Source organism: Lissotriton helveticus, chromosome 7, assembly GCF_964261635.1.
Source record: "Lissotriton helveticus chromosome 7, aLisHel1.1, whole genome shotgun sequence".
Taxonomy (NCBI): Eukaryota; Metazoa; Chordata; class Amphibia; order Caudata; family Salamandridae; genus Lissotriton; species Lissotriton helveticus.
The window spans coordinates 1,472,704,818-1,472,730,261 of record NC_136068.1 but is presented as its reverse complement, the minus strand read 5'-3'; the positions used below and the strand labels follow the sequence as shown (position 1 = coordinate 1,472,730,261).

The following is a 25,444-nucleotide window of genomic DNA, read 5'->3' as shown; positions in this document are numbered from 1 at the left end:
CAAGAATCAAAAGAGGGAGGGAGATGTTAAAGTTCCACTCAACGTCCCTTAAATTGAACAAATAAAATAATAAAAAGGAGTGGAAGAGTTGTGTTGAGATGGGGGATGGGAGGGCAACACCAAAATTGTTGCAAGACCCTCAACAGTGTTGTTCCGCAAAAGGCATGTCTCCTGTAAGCATCCTTAGCCACTGATCATTACATTATTGGATCTTTTCCTTCACCAGGAGGGATTCTCTTGAATTCGAGGGCATATGGGATCCACCATGTGAGGAAAAAAGTTTTTAAAATACCTCCTAACTTTAGAAAGGACACACTTTATTAAGAAGATCAAAAGATTAAAAAATGTGAGATGTGAAAAGAGGTATTGTGTCTCTCACATGTATCTCTGGTAGAGCAACATCAACAGGATTCAGCCAACTTTGAGCCCTATGGGTCAATGGCTTTCGTCAGGACCGAAAGGTTGTTGTGTAGGATCCCTTCATAAAGTCAAATTAAATCAAATGGGACATCTTCCCTCCAATTTGAGTTTTTTTTCTCACAATGTGATATGAATTAGAATATAGTAGTGATGTTGTCCCATGTTTCTAATTATGCATGCACTCAATGATTTCTATAAATGTGTATTTCTTCTTTATAGGCATCGCAAATTGGTTGGACATCTTGTTCCAAAGCCTTCTGTAGGTATCTCAATTCCTGCTTTATTTCTTTTCCACGTTCATCAAATAATAATGCTTTATTTCTGTTAAGACGAAAGTCTAGACCATCCATGGATTCCAAAGTTTTCAATTATGTCCATCCATTTTTCCCATTCCTTTGCTAGGTTGCCTGAATATGTCCAGAATATTGGTGGTGGGGATATACATAAAGATTTCATGTTGAAAGCACTGTGGAAAGTAATTGAATGTGATATTCACTTTAATTATGGTGCAATATAACTATCCTAAAACAAATACAATGACCTTCTGGGCATTTTTTTTCAGAAGGGCCATTCCTTTAATAGGAAAACTAACAATAGAATTGCGCGAGAGTCAGAGCAGGAGGGCAGGCTTGGGACGATAGTGAGGAACAGTAGGTGTGAAGTAGAAAATAAATTGGCGATGTATATTGGTTGCTGCCTGCGAGTTTGCTGTTGCAGTGGTATGAGCATCATTGGCCAGTTAGTTGAGCTGTGACATATGCTCTGAAGGTGCCCATGGGTTTGATGTTGGTGGACTGATCTCCATGAAAAGTGATGAGTTTTGCTACATCATGCACTCATTGCTATCTTTGCGGATAGGATACTTCGTCCCAAAAGTGACGAATATTCCATCTGCAGTATAACAAGTTCCATAGTATATAATGGGATTGCAATTTGGCAGATGGGATATTAGCCACGTTTGTCATAGAGCTACTCTGTCCGCCAAGATCGTAATCACGCCAATAGTTGGGTCGTGGACCTTGGTCAGCGGACTCGATAATTCTCGCTTCGGTGCTTACTCTAATCAGGGGTTCCACTCGGCAACTCTGGGCATTAGCTTGCCTAATCTCCACAACAGCCCCACCAATTCCGGGGATGCCTGGCTCCACCTTGGGGACTCCCAGCAAGGGACCATCCCACAGGGAAAGCCAGGACGGGTTCCCCAGAGTTATACAGCGCCGGGACGCCCCGTTGCTGGGGCAGCTGTGCGCTTTACAAGTATACTACATTTACTACATATCACGTTAAAACAACCTCCTGTGTAACTGGATGCTGTGCTGGCTACACCTTGTAGAAAAAAGAGATTTTATTCATAAAGTAACCAATGCATGGTCTACCCCTGCCAGCCAGAAAATTACTGTCTCACTGTAGAATCCCACCACTCCAGGCATAATAAATGACAACATAAAAAGTGGTGCCAATGCACTCTCGCAGCAGTCTCACTGGGTGGAATGTATAATATAATAAGTTAATCACTAGTCCCTTCCAACCACTCCTGCTCTTAACTCTGTCGCACCACCAACTATCGTGCAATAAAGCATTTTTGAGAGAAACTGGTGATTAGTGCACCATAGATAAATTTATTTTATGTACTGTACAAAAATTTGAATAAAACATATTTTCAAAATTAATCTACAAGCGTGAATAACCAGTATGGAAAGTGTTGCGGATTGCAGATATGGCACAGGCTGGCAGGTCCATGCGGTTGTCATCTCCTAGCATCCCCCAACACCACCTCGTCAGCTGCCGGTATGCTGTGTAGCGGTACAGTCGGTAGTTTCTAAGAGAAGAAGCAGAAGAAATTTAGGGTTTCGCACCTGGTAGTCCCAAATGTGTGCGTTTACATGATTTAGTGGGGTATTACATGTTCACAAAAGCACCGCCTCCCAAGACATATTACCCACCACCCTACAAAAACATGTTAAAACAGAACTCTTATGATACACTCAACATAGCCCAATTATGTAATTGTCTATTAAGGCATCCAAAAGCACTGTTTGCGATTAACTACTAACGAAACATACATTTATTGTGCATTGGGCACCAATTCAACACCCAAAAAAGCGAAATAATTTGAAGAGCCTACAAGTCTCCCCCACGAAAAGCCCACAGCTAATTACAACTGACTTTCACAGGAGTTCCATGATCAAATAGGGGTACGAGGCTCGTGGCTTCAATGTCCTTGCCATCCGAGATAATACATCGTGACACCATCACCTTTCCTTCAAACCACCTAAATCCCGTGTGTAGCTATTGCATATGAAGAGAGGATGTTTGCATATATGTACAAAAATAAAATCTCCAGCGAAAAAATGAACAAACCAGAAAATTTCTAAGATATTTGTTGCAAAAAGAGTCACTTTGATACAAGTCAGTTTTTTCTGGTTTTTTTTTTAACTGCTGTAGCTTGGTTAGTGTAGAATCATGCAGAAAGATTGTAAGCTTTCTATAGTGCAAAAAATAGAAATACTGCTAAAAATATCTCCTTTCCACTTGCAACTGTAAACTAGAAAAACAGCAAAAAATAAATAGAAAAGCAACATTACATATTTTTTAAACTACTGCTTTAATTGTAATACATGACCTGACCAGTCTTTCCTCTAGGTTGTATGCTCTGCGATGCCAGAGCCCGACTGTATTAAGCTATAATAACAATGATGCACTTGGCTGTTTCCATAACTCCAAAAAACTGAACACATTTTTTTTAACAGTTTATTCAAAAAGTAATGAAGAAATTCCAAATTTTTTAAAAAGGGTAAATACCGGGGGCGTGGCTAGCAGCCAAGCATGGCGGCCGCATAGCGTGTGGGCTCCTAAGGGCACTGTAGCCTTACAGCAAATCCGATGCACTTATCCGCTACCCCGCCCGCCTGAAGCGGCGGCGTTCGGGTCCGGGGCCGAAGCGGTGTCACCGGTCCGACTTTCGGATAAATCGGAGGACCGGAGCCTTAAGTACTCCAAGTGGCAAGTCTGGGCCTACCGCCGGAGGAGCAGCACCGGCCTTGCGTAACACCCAGGCCCCGGCGAAAGTGCAACCGAGCCGGCCGAGAGGGGTGGACACATCCCGGTACCCGCCTAAGAGCGCGCAACCGGCCTGAAACTCCTGGTGGCATCATCCGGCGACACACAATCTGATAATTCGTCCACGCGGGACCGGCGCGGCACACAGGAAAGAGCAAATCCAGCCTTGGCCGCGCTGAACAGCGCTGCAATCTCGACCCCGCCCCCCCTGGGGGCCTGGCGGGCTGCAGACAACGACGGAGGCGATCTTTGAGCCCCGCTTGACCGTGGGGCCGCAGTAGACGGACATACCAGCTCCGAACAGGGGTGAGGGACATCGGTGCCCCCGGGGGACGGCGCCATACTGTGGTTTAACGCGGAGCTCGAGGGGGAGCCTCAGGGCCCGCATGTTACCTGATAACAACAGCAGCCCTGACCTGGTGAGGACATAGACCCGGTACACTGAGGCTTGCCTGGCCTGGGGGAAGGCGGCTGCCCGAGATCGGAACCTGCGCCATCCGGTGTGCCCGAGGGTGGTGGGCCAACACGGAAGAACATAATTGGAGGCCGCGGGGGCCGTTCCAGCTCACGGTGAGAATATCGGAGGGCGGGAGCGCGGTACTCGGGACGCGGAATACAGCGACTCACCAGAAACCCGCACAGCCACCGCCGCGACTGTCCTACATCAACGCAACGACCAGTGAGACCTGCACAGAAAACGGAGGGCGAAACTCTGTACGACACCCATCGACCTACTGCTCCCTAGCTGGTGCCTATAGACGGCGGAATCAGACGTGGCGCAGATTGCGATTAAGCTGGGCAAGACTCCGAATTTCACGAGCCCCGGCACCATGGCGGGCAAAGGCCTTAGGAGTGGATCCACACAGGCCAAGTTAGACAAATTTGCTTACGGACAACAAGGGCAACAGCAAATTACAGGGCGATCCTCCGCTGGCCATGCCCATACCCATGACACAGAAGGACCGACAAAAGTAACGCTGGAAGACATCATGAAAACACTCTCAGAGGTAAAAACTACAGTGGGCGCCATCTCCTCTCAAGTCTCCTTGCTGCGAGCGGACTTTCACAAAATGGCGGAGAGGGTGTCGCAAGTAGAGGTGGTCACGAAGTCACTTGTGGAAGACACCTCGGAACTCCAAGTGGCCATGGAAAAAATGCAGAAAGTGACCAAGCTCCTACACGACAAGCTGGACGACCAGGAAGGGCGTTCGCGACGCAATAACGTGCGCATCCTTGGGCTTCCAGAGACGGAGGGGAAGGGGGCCATGGACCTCTATGTAGAAGATCTCATCAAAAACAAACTGCAGCCCAAAGGACTGTCCCACTTCTTCTCGGTGGAGAGGGCACACAGAGTCCCGGGGGGCCCGCCCAAGACGGGAGCAGCACCGAGACCTGTGCTAGCCCGGCTCTTCAATTTTAGGGACAGGGATGCGATCCTACAGGCGGCAAGGAACTCACCGCCGGTGCGGATCCAGAACGCAACTTTGGCCTTCTTCCCAGACTACACGGCTGAGGTGGCCAGGCGCCGTAAGTCCTTCACGGAGGTTAAAAAAGCACTACGGGACAGGGAACTACCGTATTCTATGCTATTCCCCGCTAAACTGAGAATTGTGGCCGAGGGGAAAACTTGGTTTTTTGACACGCCGGAGGTGGCACAGGAATGGCTGCAGGGCTGGAGACCGGCGGGACAGCGACACCGCCCGCATCGAGACCGGCCGCAACATCGTACCAACAAGACAACGCACAGTCAGACCTCCCAATCGCCCCGTCAGGAAGGCGCGGAAGAAACGGAATCAGATCTGGAGAGGGACCCGCTGGACTCTGGACAATTGGCTCCGGTTTGAAGTCGGACTATATTGGTATAAGACTGAGTGTGCCGCAGACGCCCTGGATCTGACGCGGCTGAGTAAGGTGGGCACAGGCAGTGCCCGTGGGGAACTCACCAACCCCACAAGCAAGTAAGATGACTGGGGAAGGACTAGAGCACTCTGCACAGTTGGGGAAACGGGCGAGGGTTGGTCCGTGGAGCAGGGTAGCAGGGAGGGGGGATGGGACTGAAGTTTTCTTGTTAGAACTCATGTTTTTGTTTATAGTCATCATTCAACACTTACATTGTCTTACCACCCTGGCATTTATATGTCTCCTACACTCACCTGGCCCCATACACATTCACACTTGAACTAGTAGCCCTGCCTGGCTTTACTACAAACAGTCTATCAGTACTTGAGTCCTTTAGGACTTATACCTGTAAACCATGACTTACCAATCCTTGTCACTTTAGCTATAAGTCCTGTGAATCGAAGAGGGTCTTAGAATAAAACAAGTAGTATTTTAAACATTTATCCTTCCTGAAATAACCATAGACTCAGGTGAAAGTTTAAAAAGTGTATCTATGCTAGATTTAAGTGAGTCTTTGACCAAATTACAGAGATCATGAATTTCATAAGTAAGAATATGATTAATAACAGGTAAAGTTTGCAAGAAATCACAGTAACACCTTTAAACATTGGTACCTGGGATGGGTGAGAAAGGGAAATAGCACAAGGACATACCACACGGATTATATTTACCTAGAATGGTGCAATGACCAATCCTGTCCACGGGCTGGGGCAAAATCAGGATCAGGCACCCGACCAATCAGGCACCCATGGGACAAGACAGGTGCAGTTCAGGACAGGTGATCTTCACTAAAGTGCAACGCCAGCGTCACACCCCTCTCTCTGTATCAGCCAATTGGATACCCCGATCGTGTAATCGATAATTTCCCCACACCTCGATTTTTCTGACAAGAGCCAGCCCCTCTGTTCTCGTTCTCCTTTAGCAGTCGTTGGGTCAGTGACAGGTCAGCTACTCGGATAAGTCGGACAATTTCTTTACCTAAACGTACCTTAGTTATACCATTTCGAGGGCAATGTACCACCCCTAAATGTAGCAAATCTATGTGTTCCCCTTCAGTGATTGGTTGGAAAGACGAGGAGAGGTCATCACACCATACTAAGATGAGATCATCTCAATATTGGGTTCAAATAGATTCTGGTTACCGCCATTATTTATTTTCCCATACACTTTTATTCCGCCCAGCAATATTGGTACACATTTTGAATACAATGTAGTGTTTAGCTTCCTCTCTAGGGGTCAGATGAGCAGGTTCCCAGGAACACCGTGGGTAAGAAGAGTGTTGGCTCTTGTTCAATGCCAATGCTTCAGCAATTTCGGAGTACGCGTGCGCGGGTTTTCAAAGGTGGGGACTTTCACAGTATTCAGGCCCAAGTACGAGCTAGCAGCAAAATCAAAGAAAGACACATTAGAATACAAAAATAAATGAATGCACTGTGTACCCCCTATCTCTACTCTAACCCCATTACTTTATTTTAACTTTTGCATTAATAGTTAAGCAGAATGAACAAGCTTAGTACAAGCGGCAGCATAAGTGTTATCATGAGAGGTTTGAAGTGGCCATTTTGGCACTAGTGCACAGAAGCGGGAAATTCCCCCAAAGCTAAAGACGTCATACGACGTGAGTGTGGCAGACGCATGCGCAATACAGTTCCCGCGTTTTCGGCGGCCATATTAATACACTAAAGTTATTGTTAGTAAAAGCACATAGGCAAGTTTCCCCTAGATACTAGAAATGTTGTGTAATGCAAATATTAATTGACAAGACATGTTGGTTAGTATATTACAGGTTATTTAGAGAGGGCTGAGTACAAGCAAGTTTCGATAAGGGTGAAACCTTGCTCCATCAGAAGCATAGTTTTCTATGGTATACACATGGGTAAAGCTCCAGAAGTAAAAGCCTAATCTGCCATGGTATACAGTGTGGTAATGTTCCGGAAGTGGAAGCGCAGTGTCCATGGTATGCACACCAGTAATGCTCCAAAAGTAGGAGCGTAGTGTGCCATGGTATACACACCAGTAATACTCCAGAAGTAAAAGCCTAGAGTACCATGGTATACACCGGTAATGCTCCGGAAGAGGAAACGTAATGGCCATGGTATAGACACCGGTAATGCTCCAAAAGTAGAAGCGTAGGGTGCCATGATGTACACACCGGTAATGTTCTGGAAGTGGAAGCCTAGTGTGCCATGGTATACACATGGGTAATGCTGGGGAGGTGGAAGCGTAGTGTGCTATGGTAAACACGCGGGTAATGCTCCAGAAATAAAAGCCTAGTCTGCCATGGTATACACAATGGTAATGTCCCGGAAGTGGAAGCGTAGTGTCCATGGTCTGCACACCAGTAATGCTACAAAAGTAGAAGCCTAGTGTGCCATAGTATACACACCGGTAATGCTCTAGAAGTGGAAGTATAGTGTGCCATGGTATACACAAGGGAAATACTCCAGAAGTAAAAGCCTAGTGTACCACGATATACACCGGTAATGCTCTGGAATTGAAAGCATAGTGTTCATGGTATACACACCGGTAATGCTCCAGAAGTGGAAGCGTAGTGTGCCATGGTATACACACCAGTAATGCTCGGGAAGTGGAAGCATAATATGCCATGTATACACATGGTAATGCTCCGGAAGTAAATGCCTCGTGTGCCATGATATACACACCGGTAATGCTCCGGAAGTCGAAGCGTAGTGTGCAATGGTATACACCAGTAATACTCAGGAAGAAAAAGCCTATTGTACCATGGTATACACCGGTAATGCTCCGAAATTGGAATCTTAGTGTCCATGGTATACACACTGGTAATGCTCCGGAACTGGAAGCATAGTGTACTATGGTGAACACATCGGTATGCTCCGGAAGGGAGGCATTTTTAGTAATCGAAAGTGGAAGCGTAGTGTGCTATGGTAAAAGCACAGGTAATGCTCCAAAAGTAGAAGCGTAGTGTGCCATGTTATATACACAACGGTAATGCTCCAGAAGTGTAAGCAAGGCATTCGGTAATAGAGTATGCTGCGGTAGCCCCGCCCACTCTCCTCCCATATTTTTCATTAGCTGGTTGCATTGTCCTTGGTAAATGCCAGCTTCTGATTCGTTATGAGGCTTCTTAGTCCCTCTTGTTACTGCCTTGTCACCATTTGTTACCGTCCATATGGACTGGATCTTTTACTTGGCACGTTACATGGTTTGCTTGATCTAATGAGTGAGCACTATTTGTTATTGACACTGATGGGGACAATGGCAGCTGCTTTATTTTGTTGTATTTGCATGTTGAGCGCAACGCCCGCTTCAATGACCCCGCACTCAGTTTTTTTAAATAATTCAAACTTTAATACAGAGCGCAGCGCCCGCTTCAGGGACACCGCTCTCGGTTTCATTAGGCTTGGCTATTGTTGAGGAGGGAGTTGGAGGTTAACTCGGAACAGCATTCTGTTCTGCAGTAAAATCACTTTGCCAGTTTGTAGTGACTGGCAGCTGCCTTTCACACGGCTATCACACCCAGTAATCACCAAGACAGAGTGCACTTCATACAGCCACAGCAGACTTTCAAAGTTTACTGTTTCTATTCAACCATGGTGGTACTGGTGGTACATGGTGGTCCCTCCCCGCTTCATGAATATAAATTAATGGCATACCATTAATTTAAAAAATGCACCATGCGCTGTTAAATTTATATTCATAGTACTTACTACCTGTAACGAGGCATCCTGAAATTATCCCGGGATCTCTCATGCACAGAAAGCAGTCATTTTTAATGATTCAAAGTGGCTTTTGGCTCAGCCATTATGTTCTTTTTAGGTGTCAGCTATTTTTATTGCCACTTCTTTCCCCATCACAATGCTTTTATGGCTGTACAACATATAAAAATTATTGACAAAACCTAATGTCTTTGCCAATGCTTGTTAGACTGATGCGATAGGGCTGACTGTACCTCTGCAAGAACTGGTCAGGTTTTTTTCTCTTAAAATGTATATCTGAATAATCCCTTGCACTCCTCTTCATTTGAATTGGTACTGTGGTCATGGATCCTTGTACCAGTGCCTTGGGAGGTAGCTGCCTTAGGGTTAGAATCACAAAGGCCTTCTCCAGAAAAGGAGGGATCTGACAGAGTGGAACGTGCACAGTCATGCTGTGCCAAGGCCAAGTATTTTTAATTTGGCACTATCTAAAATAATTTCTAGAACAAAGAAGGATGAGCATGTCGGGAATCTCTCCACCAGCCCAGTTGGCCGATTAATCTTTGGAGTTGAGTGCCCCTAGAGTGTCTGGTAAAGATGATGACGGGTGAGCTGGACCACTGGCTTGATAGGAATGCCCTGTTACCCGACTGCTGGATCTGCAGTGGACAGTAGGCTAACCCCATGGATAATCTGTGAATGTGTCCGCGGACTGTACTCTTGGTATTTTGCTTCTTCAGTACTAGTGAAATAGGAGGTGCTACCTGAGCATGTGGGATCTTGCCCTCCTCTGCTTTCTCCTGAAAATGATGTTCAGACTCATTGAACAGATACCAAGATTCTCAACTCTTGCAGTATTGTACAGGAGGTCCAGACAGAGTTTGATGAAAACACTCATTTGCCTGTAGGGGATTATTAGAACCTGCAGAATAGCTTACACCTCCACCCACCCCATACACTGAATCTGAGTCAATGGAGTAATACCAAAAAAGTGGGAGCCTGGCCTGCTTCACAAAGCTTAGACCACTATAGCCAGAGGGGGAGACTATTTTACCACAGTGTAGCAACTGGCCGAGGACACCATAACCAGACAGTGAGACTGATAGAAGAAATGTTATTTCTCTTTAACTGGGCTTCTCCTGCTTGATGTGCACTGTGCTTTCCCTGAACTGTGCAGACTGGTTCAGAATGACATGCAGTGAGAGATTGTGAAAGTCAAATGACCCACCATGTTCACCTAAATGAGGTGGAGCTGTGACAAACGATTCTAAGAAAACACAAAGTGCAAGCTAACCAGGTTCCACTGATGGAAAATAGAACTGCGAGTGTGCAAACACCCATATGGGAATAAGGAATGCATATCATACATCCACATATGTGTGGCTGTGTGCTATGATCTCAAGAATCAAAAGAGGGAGGGAGATGTTAAAGTTCCACTCAACGTCCCTTAAATTGAACAAATAAAATAATAAAAAGGAGTGGAAGAGTTGTGTTGAGATGGGGGATGGGAGGGCAACACCAAAATTGTTGCAAGACCCTCAACAGTGTTGTTCCGCTAAAGGCATGTCTCCTGTAAGCATCCTTAGCCACTGATCATTACATTATTGGATCTTTTCCTTCACCAGGAGGGATTCTCTTGAATTCGAGGGCATATGGGATCCACCATGTGAGGAAAAAAGTTTTTAAAATACCTCCTAACTTTAGAAAGGACACACTTTATTAAGAAGATCAAAAGATTTAAAAATGTGAGATGTGAAAAGAGGTATTGTGTCTCTCACATGTATCTCTGGTAGAGCAACATCAACAGGATTCAGCCAACTTTGAGCCCTATGGGTCAATGGCTTTCATCAGGACCGAAAGGTTGTTGTGTTGGATCCCTTCATAAAGTCAAATTAAATCAAATGGGACATCTTCCCTCCAATTTGAGTTTTTTTTCTCACAATGTGATATGAATTAGAATATAGTAGTGATGTTGTCCCATGTTTCTAATTATGCATGCACTCAATGATTTCTATAAATGTGTATTTCTTCTTTATAGGCATCGCAAATTGGTTGGACATCTTGTTCCAAAGCCTTCTGTAGGTATCTCAATTCCTGCTTTATTTCTTTTCCACGTTCATCAAATAATAATGCTTTATTTCTGTTAAGACGAAAGTCTAGACCATCCATGGATTCCAAAGTTTTCAATTATGTCCATCCATTTTTCCCATTCCTTTGCTAGGTTGCCTGAATATGTCCAGAATATTGGTGGTGGGGATATACATAAAGATTTCATGTTGAAAGCACTGTGGAAAGTCATTGAATGTGATATTCACTTTAATTATGGTGCAATATAACTATCCTAAAACAAATACAATGACCTTCTGGGCATTTTTTTTCAGAAGGGCCATTCCTTTAATAGGAAAACTAACAATAGAATTGCGCGAGAGTCAGAGAAGGAGGGCAGGCTTGGGACGATAGTGAGGAACAGTAGGTGTGAAGTAGAAAATAAATTGGCGATGTATATTGGTTGCTGCCTGCGAGTTTGCTGTTGCAGTGGTATGAGCATCATTGGCCAGTTAGTTGAGCTGTGACATATGCTCTGAAGGTGCCCATGGGTTTGATGTTGGTGGACTGATCTCCATGAAAAGTGATGAGTTTTGCTACATCATGCACTCATTGCTATCTTTGCGGATAGGATACTTCGTCCCAAAAGTGACGAATATTCCATCTGCAGTATAACAAGTTCCATAGTATATAATGGGATTGCAATTTGGCAGATGGGATATTAGCCACGTTTGTCATAGAGCTACTCTGTCCGCCAAGATCGTAATCACGCCAATAGTTGGTTATATCACGTTAAAACCACCTCCTGTGTAACTGGATGCTGTGCTGGCTACACCTTGTAGAAAAAAGAGATTTTATTCATAAAGTAACCAATGCATGGTCTACCCCTGCCAGCCAGAAAATTACTGTCTCACTGTAGAATCCCACCACTCCAGGCATAATAAATGACAACATAAAAAGTGGTGCCAATGCACTCTCGCAGCAGTCTCACTGGGTGGAATGTATAATATACTAAGTTAATCACTAGTCCCTTCCAACCACTCCTGCTCTTAACTCTGTCGCACCACCAACTATCGTGCAATAAAGCATTTTTGAGAGAAACTGGTGATTAGTGCACCATAGATAAATTTATTTTATGTACTGTACAAAAATTTGAATAAAACATATTTTCAAAATTAATCTACAAGCGTGAATAACCAGTATGGAAAGTGTTGCGGATTGCAGATATGGCACAGGCTGGCAGGTCCATGCGGTTGTCATCTCCTAGCATCCCCCAACACCACCTCATCAGCTGCCGGTATGCTGTGTAGCGGTACAGTCGGTAGTTTCTAAGAGAAGAAGCAGAAGAAATTTAGGGTTTCGCACCTGGTAGCCCCAAATGTGTGTGTTTACATGATTTAGTGGGGTATTACATGTTCACAAAAGCACAGCCTCCCAAGACATATTACCCACCACCCTACAAAAACATGTTAAAACAGAACTCTTATGATACACTCAACATAGCCCAATTATGTAATTGTCTATTAAGGCATCCAAAAGCACTGTTTGCGATTAACTACTAACGAAACATACATTTATTGTGCATTGGGCACCAATTCAACACCCAAAAAAGCGAAATAATTTGAAGAGCCTACAAGTCTCCCCCACGAAAAGCCCACAGCTAATTACAACTGACTTTCACAGGAGTTCCATGATCAAATAGGGGTACGAGGCTCGTGGCTTCAATGTCCTTGCCATCCGAGATAATACATCGTGACACCATCACCTTTCCTTCAAACCACCTAAATCCCGTGTGTAGCTATTGCATATGAAGAGAGGATGTTTGCATATATGTACAAAAATAAAATCTCCAGCGAAAAAATTAACAAAGCAGAAAATTTCTAAGATATTTGTTGCAAAAAGAGTCACTTTGATACAAGTCAGTTTTTTCTGGGTTTTTTTTAACTGCTGTAGCTTGGTTAGTGTAGAATCATGCAGAAAGATTGTAAGCTTTCTATAGTGCAAAAAATAGAAATACTGCTAAAAATATCTCCTTTCCACTTGCAACTGTAAACTAGAAAAACAGCAAAAAATAAATAGAAAAGCAACATTACATATTTTTTAAACTACTGCTTTAATTGTAATACAGGACCTGACCAGTCTTTCCTCTAGGTTGTATGCTCTGCGATGCCAGAGCCCGACTGTATTAAGCTATAATAACAATGATGCACTTGGCTGTTTCCATAACTCCAAAAAACTGAACACATTTTTTTTAACAGTTTATTCAAAAAGTAATGAAGAAATTCCAAAATTTTTAAAAAGGGTAAATACCGGGGGCGTGGCTAGCAGCCAAGCATGGCGGCCGCATAGCGTGTGGGCTCCTAAGGGCACTGTAGCCTTACAGCAAATCCGATGCACTTATCCGCTACCCCGCCCGCCTGAAGCGGCGGCGTTCGGGTCCGGGGCCGAAGCGGTGTCACCGGTCCGACTTTCGGATAAATCGGAGGACCGGAGCCTAACGTACTCCAAGTGGCAAGTCTGGGCCTACCGCCGGAGGAGCAGCACCGGCCTTGCGTAACACCCAGGCCCCGGCGGAAGTGCAACCGAGCCGGCCGAGAGGGGTGGACACATCCCGGTACCCGCCTAACAGCGCGCAACCGGCCTGAAACTCCTGGTGGCATCATCCGGCGACACACAATCTGATAATTTGTCCACGCGGGACCGGCGCGGCACACAGGAAAGAGCAAATCCAGCCTTGGCCGCGCTGAACAGCGCTGCAATCTCGACCCCTCCCCCCCCCCCTGGGGGCCTGGCGGGCTGCAGACAACGACGGAGGCGATCTTTGAGCCCCGCTTGACCGTGGGGCCGCAGTAGACGGACATACTAGCTCCGAACAGGGGTGAGGGACATCGGTGCCCCCGGGGGACGGCGCCATACTGTGGTTTAACGCGGAGCTCGAGGGGGAGCCTCAGGGCCCGCATGTTACCTGATAACAACAGCAGCCCTGACCTGGTGAGGACATAGACCCGGTACACTGAGGCTTGCCTGGCCTGGGGGAAGGCGGCTGCCCGAGATCGGAACCTGCGCCATCCGGTGTGCCCGAGGGTGGTGGGCCAACACGGAAGAACATAATTGGAGGCCGCGGGGGCCGTTCCAGCTCACGGTGAGAATATCGGAGGGCGGGAGCGCGGTACTCGGGACGCGGAATACAGCGACTCACCAGAAACCCGCACTGCCACCGCCGCGACTGTCCTACATCAACGCAACGACCAGTGAGACCTGCACAGAAAACGGAGGGCGAAACTCTGTACGACACCCATCGACCTACTGCTCCCTAGCTGGTGCCTATAGACGGCGGAATCAGACGTGGCGCAGATTGCGATTAAGCTGGGCAAGACTCCGAATTTCACGAGCCCCGGCACCATGGCGGGCAAAGGCCTTAGGAGTGGATCCACACAGGCCAAGTTAGACAAATTTGCTTACGGACAACAAGGGCAACAGCAAATTACAGGGCGATCCTCCGCTGGCCATGCCCATACCCATGACACAGAAGGACCGACAAAAGTAACGCTGGAAGACATCATGAAAACACTCTCAGAGGTAAAAACTACAGTGGGCGCCATCTCCTCTGAAGTCTCCTTGCTGCGAGCGGACTTTCACAAAATGGCGGAGAGGGTGTCGCAAGTAGAGGTGGTCACGAAGTCACTTGTGGAAGACACCTCGGAACTCCAAGTGGCCATGGAAAAAATGCAGAAAGTGACCAAGCTCCTACACGACAAGCTGGACGACCAGGAAGGGCGTTCGCGACGCAATAACGTGCGCATCCTTGGGCTTCCAGAGACGGAGGGGAAGGGGGCCATGGACCTCTATGTAGAAGATCTCATCAAAAACAAACTGCAGCCCAAAGGACTGTCCCACTTCTTCTCGGTGGAGAGGGCACACAGAGTCCCGGGGGGCCCGCCCAAGACGGGAGCAGCACCGAGACCTGTGCTAGCCCGGCTCTTCAATTTTAGGGACAGGGATGCGATCCTACAGGCGGCAAGGAACTCACCGCCGGTGCGGATCCAGAACGCAACTTTGGCCTTCTTCCCAGACTACACGGCTGAGGTGGCCAGGCGCCGTAAGTCCTTCACGGAGGTTAAAAAAGCACTACGGGACAGGGAACTACCGTATTCTATGCTATTCCCCGCTAAACTGAGAATTGTGGCCGAGGGGAAAACTTGGTTTTTTGACACGCCGGAGGTGGCACAGGAATGGCTGCAGGGCTGGAGACCGGCGGGACAGCGACACCGCCCGCATCGAGACCGGCCGCAACATCGTACCAACAAGACAACGCACAGTCAGACCTCCCAATCGCCCCGTCAGGAAGGCGCGGAAGAAACGGAATCAGATCTGGAGAGGGACCCGCTGGACTCTGGACAATTGGCTCCGGTTTGAAGTCGGACTATATTGGTATAAGACTGAGTGTGCCGCAGACGCCCTGGATCTGACGCGGCTGAGTAAGGTGGGCACAGGCAGTGCCCGTGGGGAACTCACCAACCCCACAAGCAAGTAAGATGACTGGGGAAGGACTAGAGCACTCTGCACAGTTGGGGAAACGGGAGAGGGTTGGTCCGTGGAGCAGGGTAGCAGGGAGGGGGGATGGGACTGAAGTTTTCTTGTTAGAACTCATGTTTTTGTTTATAGTCATCATTCAACACATACATTGTCTTACCACCCTGGCATTTATATGTCTCCTACACAGCATGACACGCAACGGCACATGCGCTAGTCCGAGGGGCACGTTGTGTGCAATGCTCTCTCACCGACTTAATGGCCAGGCCACTTAATCACACGCCCGCTGAGGGCTCCCCTGTGACTAGAGGGATACCCCCACTGCGCATGCTAACGTGGAATGTCAGAGGCCTGGGTGACAAAATTAAGAGAGGCTTGGTCCTACAGGCCGTAAAACGACACAGTCCGGATTTGGTACTCCTACAAGAAACCCACCTCACAGGGTCCACCTGCAAAGCACTTGATAGGCGTGGCTATACAATGGCGGTACACGCAGAATTCACTGCAGGCTCCAGGGGAACGGGTATACTGGTGAAAAAGTCATCCCCCTTTATTATAACACGCCGTGTGGCGGACGACCAGGGTCGGTTTGCTGCAGTCCATGGGCGGGCAGATCTCTGAATGTGATATCGGTTTATATCCCCCCAGCACTACACTCTGTAGCCCTGCCTGCACTAGGCAGGTTCCTCCTTGATCTCCCTGATGGCGACACGATTGTTGGGGGGGACTTTCATGCAATCATGGATCCACTTAAGGACACCTTTCCCTCTAGGACCCGACCACGAGGTACTGCACATCTGTCGGATTTTGTAGACGCCCTAGGTCTTGTAGACGTCTGGTGACAACTGCATACCGAGGCCACTCAATACACTTATTACTCAGCTGTACATAATAGCTTATCCCGTATAGACTATTTCATGGCACTGGGGTTGGGACTGGACATGGTGGACAAGGTGGACCTACTGCCCAGGGGTATCTCCGATCATTCTCCAGTTGTCCTGTCGCTTACCACCGGGGGGAAAAGTTGCGCACGGATCTACCCAATTTACCCCAACTTTTTGAAAATCCCCAAGATTCGGAAAAAACTCAAACTTGTGACAACGCAGTATTTTGCTGAAAATACAGGCACAGTGGTATCACCATCCACCCTGTGGGAGGCATACAAGACAGTCCTCAGGGGGGCGGCCATTGCAACAATAACGGGGCACAAACGGGATTCCCGAAAAGAACTCACAGAATTGGAACTTGCACTCAACACGGCTAACAATGCACACATGGCAGACCCCTCCCTATCCACGGCACACACCCTCATGGTTCGGCAGCAACAATACCTAGCTCACCTTAAAACGACAGAAAAGGGGTACATCGCAAACACTAAACATAGAATATACGATGTAGGAGACAAAGCAGGTCGCATGCTGGCATGGCTAGATAAGAGAGGGAATGGAGCGAAAGGTATTCAGAGACTACACGCAGAGGACGGGCGGACACTGACGCACCCAGAAGACATAGTTTGCGCATTGGCACAACATTATCAAACAATCTACACACCAGACCGAAGGGTCACACAGCAGATGGCAGCAGTAACATTAGCGGATATTGCCGTCCCCAGCATTGCACAGGAAGATAGGGATACCCTAGAAATAGACCCGACGGAGGAAGAAATCCAGCTGGCGATCCAGGCGTTACAGTCTGGTAAAGCACTGGGGCCGAATGGGATACCGATAGAGTGGTACAAGTCCGTGGCTCCAGAACTCAGTGCCCCATTGCTGGCCATGTATTTAGAAAGCAGAGATAGAGCGGAGCTGCCGCTGGATCAACGCACGGCCACGATTATAGCGATACCCAAACCGGGGAAACCCCCGACTGAATGTACCTCATATCGCCCGATATCGTTACTGAATGTTGAGGCCAAGATATTAGCTAAACTTCTAGCCACCCGCTTGATGCCCCACCTCAGCACCTTGATCCACCCTGACCAGTCGGGCTTTATGCCCCACCGGAGCACTGCGATGAATCTCCGAAGAGTTCATGGTGTGATGGCCCGTGCGCACCTCCTCACAGAACAGGCTGTGATTCTCTCTCTCGACGCTAAAATGGCATTCGACCTTGTGGAGTGGGAGTATCTCTTCATGGTACTAGACCGTATGGGATTTGGGCCGAAATTTATAGCATGGATACGGCTGCTTTATACGAAGTAGCCAATGGCCACATATCGCCGAGGTTCCTATTAGGCAGGGGGACTAGACAGGGTTGCCCCTTGTCCCCCTTGCTCTTCGCACTGGTGCTTGAGCCCCTGGCAGTTCAGATCAGGTCTACGCCCTTATTCGCAGGCATTAGGTGGGAGGAGGGGTGGGAGGACAAAGTATCATTATACGCAGACGACATGCTCATCTACATGACTGCACCTGATGCCGGCATCCCGGCCCTGCTAGACCTCTGTAACACTCACGGGCGCACGTCGGGCTACACCCTAAATTGGTCGAAATCTACCATATATACATTAAAAGGCCCGGCGCCGAGATTGCAGGAGAGCTGTCCTCTGCTTACGACGACGGCCTCCTTCAAATACTTAGGTATTGTCATCACAAGTAAGGAGGCAGACTTTTTTGCCAGCAACTTGAAGCCACCCATAGATCGCCTATGGGCGGACGTTAAGCATTGGGCGGCCCTGCCCCTGACCCTACTGGGTAGGGCAGCATTATATAAGATGATGGCCCTCCCGAGACTCCTCTATGTTCTAGAAAATACTCCGCACCTGGTGCCACCACGATACTTCAAGCAGATCGTGGCGCTGGTCAATACCTTGCTCTGGAATACTGGCCCGGCACGTATAGCTTACGACAAGCTGGTTAAAAGCTGGTACGAGGGGGGAATAGCGCTCCCCAATATTCAACTGTATTACTGGGCGGCCCAACTGAAAATTATAAACTACTGGATCCACGCCCCGAAAGAGGACCCTGCCTATCGGGCAGATTGGTCACAACTTGGAACGGACTGCATGCTGTCTGTGCTCTATAACAAGTCACAACATAAAACCCTACTTGGCCCGACCAAACATACGGCGGCCCTGTGGCACATGGCGCAGGCCCGACTGGGATGGGTGGGTCGAATCACCAAAATGACACCGTTATGGGACACGAAGACATTGGGGAACCTCAGAGGCTGTAAGGGATTTGAGCGGTGGGACTCCATAGGCATTTCTACGGTAGGGGACCTCTGGGACAATGGCACAGTAGTACCATTTCCACACCTGCAACAGCAGTATAAACTTGGACCCACAGAAACATTCAGATATGTTCAAATCAGACACGCATTACTACAGGCGATTCCTGCAGGCACCACTCTACCAGACTCCTCCCCGTTAGAAGATAGACTGCTAACGGAATTCAAGGTCCAAAGCGCTACCTCCCTGACGTATAAAAAACTGATCAATAATCTCAAATACCCAACGCTGAAACTAAAAGAAAAATGGGAGGGGGAACTAGGTGAGACAGATGAATTTGAATGGAATGAGGCGTTGGCCTCCCCGAAGGAGGTTGGAATCTCAAGTAAACTCCGATTGGTGCAACTTAAAATCCTGCACCGCATCTACTATACAAGGACGCTATTGCATAAAATACTGAGAGCACCACATCCCTTTTGTTTGAGAGGCTGCGGGGAGGAGGGGACACTGCTGCACACACTATGGGAATGCCCGCAAATACGTGAATTCTGGAGACAAATACTGCGCTCGATCTCCCAAGCCCTTAAACTCTCTATACTACCTGAACCACGTAAGTGCCTTTTGAACATCTGGGACCACAATGACCTGAGTAGATACGAACTGATTTGGGCGACTCTGGCTATGACAGTGGCTAAGCGGGATATAGCACAGAAGTGGGGCGCACCAGAACTACCCACCGCCAGTAGATGGGCTAAGAACATGGACATCCTAATGGTGACAGAAAGGGCAGTGTACGTACTACGTGCAGCGCCCCGCAAATGGAACAAAGTATGGGCGGCATGGAATGTCTACAGAGGAGAAATCTGTGACCCCTTACCAGAGGGAGACGACCTTGACTCGGAGGGGGAAGAGGAGTAACAGAACGGCTAGGGGGTAGTCACCTCAGTAACAACACAATACGACATGATTGGCTCTGGCCTGGCTCTATACCGGCGTGCAAGCTAAGTCAAATGCTGGTACGGGATGTGGGTGGAGACACAATGGCTATGATGACACATGGTTGGGGGGGGGTTGGGAAGTTTGTTATTTCTGTACTATAAAAAAGTGATGTTCTCATTGATTCATATACGAGGGAAGGGGAAATAGAGGAATGCAGTACAAGCAAAAGGACCATTGATTAATGTATCTACAAGTCTCCTAAGGTTTACTGCAACACAGTCCTTGCTGCAATGACGTTTCTTGTCGCATACGAAAAAGTTAATATGTGCACACTGTGACAAATACCATAAACATGTATGTAACTGATTGACCACTATTCCTTCCTAGTAATAAAAGTTTTTTAAAAAAATAAAAAAAAATAAAAAAAAGGGTAAATACCTTCTCAAATGTTCGTAGCCATTTACGAATATCTATAATAATTAGGTTGAATATGATAATACGAGGTTTTCCTCATGAACTTTAAAACAGTAACCAAACAATGTTCACTTTAAAATCCACTTCTAAATTACCTTTAACAATGAAAAAATAATTGCCCGAGTTGTAAAAAGATAGAAAGTTTTACAGCTTTTTACCAGTAAATTGCAGCTTTTTAAATGTCATAAAAAATAGAAGATAAAAAAAACCTTTGTATAATTTGGACTGAACAGTTGCTTATAAAACTTTACTTACTTCCTAACTGTTTGTAGGGAATAGAAGTCAAATTGTTTTATTTCAACATAGTTCTCCAGCTTTTCTCACTAAAAGGTTTTAAGAAATTAAATTGGTGTTTAAAAGGGGCATGTTTCTGGCTGTCCTTCCAAATACCGATTCCTTATGGTATGTAGTAATTGTTTGCAACCAAAAGTGGCAAAACATTAATATTTTACTGACACCACAAAGGAGGTGGTAACTCATTCGCACATGGAAAGGGGTTCCCAAGAGTCCCCTTCCCTATTTTAAATATTGGCAAAAACATTTTTTAAGAGTATGAAGTGGTCCCATGTAAGTAAATACATCTGGCCCAATATGACTATTTGTGTTGACCCCTCCTCTTCTTTAGTGGGCAATAGTAGAATGGGGTATAAAGTCCCTTAATGGTCTTCTTGATATGCCTGTCTCTTGATTGGGGTCCTTACAATAGTGTCAGGGAGAATTTGAGGATACAGCATTGATATATATACAGGAATTCAAATGTCAGTACTTTATTATTTTAACATTTTAGGTTTCAGGTTTTGGCCAAGGTGTTAAATACATATAAACCCCTCATTGCCAGGTGTGATTCTACAGTCCTAAATCATGAACAAAAATCGCTTTTTCTAGTAGGGAGTGCACTTTACGAAGAACTGTTCGTTATCGCCTTCTTTAGCTCTGGCTTGAACAAAAGATGGTAACCCTACATGCAGCAAAGGGAGGTTAGGTTGGTCGCTTAATGCATTAGTGCAGGTAGTCAGGGTATTTTTCCTTATGTCTAACTTCCAGGTCTCCACTGCATACGCTACTTCTTGTTTGCATTTGTTGTCATCATACTCACTTCAGTTCACCAGTGGACAGCTTGCCCCGTCTATACTTCGTCATTCGGTAGCTGTAGTAGGCTGTCTCCAGGACAAATGGATCTAACACCACAGTCTGAAATGCTGGGTGGGAGGTAATGCAGGCCACATCGTAGCCACTCATGTTCTTCACCATGCAGTCGTGTTGGCGGCAGCAGATGTTCTCCGCTTGTGCTTGCATGTATTCACACTCGCCACAATAACACCTTCAAGAATACAAACAGCACAACAATAACAAGACTATTAGAATTATTAGAATGTTTATGCTTATGTTCCTGGTGTACCCAAGCCAAACATACATTTTTGTACAAGTATAATTTCTATTTATACTCAACACATACTAGACCAGCCCAATGCTTAATTTGTGCAGGTAGTCGCCACTGGTTGGCACTCCCACAAAATTTGGGCTCTGGATTTATTTTTCATCCTTGTAATTTGATCCAGCACAAAAGAAAGGCAGGAAAAAGGGGGCAAAGAAAGAGAAGGGGAAAATAGAGAATTTTAATATGTTTTCCTTCAGAAATTTCATCTGACAGGCATAAAGAAAGCTAAGTGTCCACTGAGACAAAAGCTTTGTGGAGTTTAATGAACATCTCAGGAGCCAATGAAGAGGAAATAGCAGCATGACTTATCTTTCAGCATCAGATCAGATGTTTGGTAACTGCAGTGTTGGACTGAAACTACAAGATCTTAAAAACGTAGAGCTGATTAAGGCCTAGGCTTTGAGAACATGGAGAAAGAATTGATAAAGTTTAGAGCAGTTGTTTTGTAAGAAAGGGGCCCCTGAATTTGGATAAATTGCCACAACATGTAAGTATAATTTTTTCAAAAAGGTCACTTTGGCAAAGTGGATAAAAACATGTCACAGGCACATTCTATATGCAATAATTACTTGAAGTGAAGACTTTTCACAACAACTTTTATCCGTCAAGAAATTATTTAAAAATACCATATATTATATAAGTTCTCAACACAAGACAACTTTATATCAAAAATATTTATTTTATTTTATTTTTTTCCTTCAAATATTTTTTTTTATAAATAAAGATATGTTAACATTATTTATTTAAAAATCAAAAAACACTTTTCATATAAGCAGATATTTGTTCAGATCATAAACAGTTACTTAATATGAAAAAACAGGGTATCAATACATATCCATTTGATACCAATTATTACTCTTCACATTTCTTGATACATATATTCATACTACAACATCTCTCTTATTATCTGTACGCATTCATTTTTTCCCCATATTTCTAAGAGTGATGAGACTGGCGGTTTATGTTCTGGCTACGCATGTTTCGACTTGCGCCTTCCTCAGGACTCCGTCACAGATTCTGTGAGTCTTGGTTTTAAATAGTTCAGCTCTACTTATCCTGTTTTTGAGATGTTTATTTCTCCTATCCTTGAATTCTGTAGTTATTTTGTTTCCTCTTATCATAAGGTTTCATGGACTGTGCTAGCATATTTTCCAGTGAACCGGGTTCAGGCATCTTGGTGGATGGATAGAGTTGAAACTAGGGATAAAGTTCTGCCTAGGGATGGGCTTTCCTTCCGTTAACTATCTGCATATGGTTTTAGTCAATTTAACCAGTACAACTGCCCCATTGCTCCATCTTGCTCTCCCTGGAGTTCCTGCTTCACTACAGCTAAAACAGCACACTGGTGTAGAATGAATAAGGGAACAGAAGAATGATGACACTTTCACTATTCAAATTATTGAATTTCTTGGCAATTTATGTAATATAACTGCAATTAAAAAAATGCTTACAGTGTAAATGGTATACGGTGCAAAGCTGTCCTGACATCTGAAGCCGACGAGGTCATTGAGTGGTTTGGAACTGCCAAGTTTCCGTGAAGGGTGGACCATACAGGAAGTTATAGTGAAGGTGACCAATTGGGATGAGCGGACCACCATGGCTATGACTGCTTTTAAATGAGCCCATTTTCCTTAACCAAAACTAAGCTGTGTTTAAAACAAGTCTATTTTTGGTTAAAAGTTTGTTTAAGTAGATAGTTGTCTCATGGAAATGGGAAAAGGGTTGAGAGAAACAGAAAACTAAGGGTAAAGGCAAAGGACCTATAGAGAAAAAAAGAAGCACAGAAAAGCTGTGGCTGAGCTGCCAAGGAAGAAGAATCGCCAGGATAGTAGGCCCCCAGAGATTAGTTGTAGACCTAAGAACAGTTGTATGAATTTAGGGTTTCAAAAAACTGGTTGCAATTTGCAACTAATATTTTTGAAGCTATGAAAAATGTTATGAACAGAGGTATGTAAAAATGAAAATGCGTTTGTGCTACTCCCATTCGTGAATGAATTATCACTCCAACCTGGGATAGTTCACTTTTCCAATGTGGCCAATAAATTTACAGACATACATTTGTATTATTATTTCTTTGGTTCCATCACATTTCAGAAAACTAAATATGTGCTCCATTTTTGCTTTCCTACCCAGTCTTTACATCGTGTACCCCAGAAAGATGGCCACCTTTGCTTTACTTTCTGTGACTGCCAAGCAAGGAGTTTGTAAACACCAGTCTCCACGTTGCAGTTTTTATGCAGCGCGAGCTTGACGCGAAGGAAGCTGCAGCATCATAGAGGAATTAAGAGCCAAGGGTCAGCTTACCTCACGATTAAGGACAGCGAAGGGTGGGCAGGGGGGTATTTTATTGGGGGCAACTTGGAACCTGCAATGAGCAATTTCACTTTAACCCACATTGCCGTTTTAAGGCTTTTCTTTATTAGCAGTATTGGTGACGAACAGGACGCTGGAGTGCCTAGAGGCAACACAATCTCAAGGTAGAGGGGATCACGTTTTAAGGCATGGGAAAAGTAGGCTCTGGCCAAATGTAAGGGCCCTAGTCTTTCATCACCCTCAACCCCCCCACCCCCCCCCCCGATAATGCTGCCCTGGTGACTTGAACAATTCTTAAATACGGTTGTCATTCAATGTATTTTTAATGTGGATGATGTTGAGTCTATTAGGGACATTTTGAAGAGACACGTTTTGTTTATATTTTATGCAACACCCATAAAAAAGCTTCTACATCAAAAAAGAACCACGCATATGACAAATTGGAGAGAGTCAGATTCTGTGCAGTAATAATCGTTGGCTATTGCTGTTTAGGATATTGAAAACACGTCACTATCAGCGAACATTAAATGTAAAAGTCTGACAGTGTTCCTTTGCACTGTTAGGGGCCTTGCTAAATAGGGCACGAAAGAGCTGAAATTGTATCATAAATTCAAATCTGTTTCATTCAGGGTCCCCCAAATACGGCTGGCCCAGGGCACCCAAAATCCTTAAAATGCCCCTACGTGAGGGGTGCGCATGTTTGGTGAGGCAATAAGCACTTTAAAATTCCTATGCGTACTGCGAGTGTGCAAACACCCATATGGGAATAAGGAATGCATATCATACATCCACATATGTGTGGCTGTGTGCTATGATCTCAAGAATCAAAAGAGGGAGGGAGATGTTAAAGTTCCACTCAACGTCCCTTAAATTGAACAAATAAAATAATAAAAAGGAGTGGAAGAGTTGTGTTGAGATGGGGGATGGGAGGGCAACACCAAAATTGTTGCAAGACCCTCAACAGTGTTGTTCCGCTAAAGGCATGTCTCCTGTAAGCATCCTTAGCCACTGATCATTACATTATTGGATCTTTTCCTTCACCAGGAGGGATTCTCTTGAATTCGAGGGCATATGGGATCCACCATGTGAGGAAAAAAGTTTTTAAAATACCTCCTAACTTTAGAAAGGACACACTTTATTAAGAAGATCAAAAGATTTAAAAATGTGAGATGTGAAAAGAGGTATTGTGTCTCTCACATGTATCTCTGGTAGAGCAACATCAACAGGATTCAGCCAACTTTGAGCCCTATGGGTCAATGGCTTTCGTCAGGACCGAAAGGTTGTTGTGTAGGATCCCTTCATAAAGTCAAATTAAATCAAATGGGACATCTTCCCTCCAATTTGAGTTTTTTTTCTCACAATGTGATATGAATTAGAATATAGTAGTGATGTTGTCCCATGTTTCTAATTATGCATGCACTCAATGATTTCTATAAATGTGTATTTCTTCTTTATAGGCATCGCAAATTGGTTGGACAT

General features: G+C 45.6%; 1 long non-coding RNA gene across 1 annotated transcript; it reads right to left on the bottom strand.

Annotated features, from left to right (window-relative positions):
• Positions 1-12,210: 12,210 nt before the first annotated feature.
• Positions 12,211-21,529, bottom strand: LOC144767481 (uncharacterized). Its single transcript, XR_013598226.1, has 2 exons — positions 21,311-21,529; positions 12,211-12,430 (listed from the first exon to the last, which is right to left on the bottom strand). It is a non-coding gene; the product is annotated as an uncharacterized LOC144767481 (long non-coding RNA).
• Between the last annotated feature and the right edge of the window lie 3,915 nt (positions 21,530-25,444).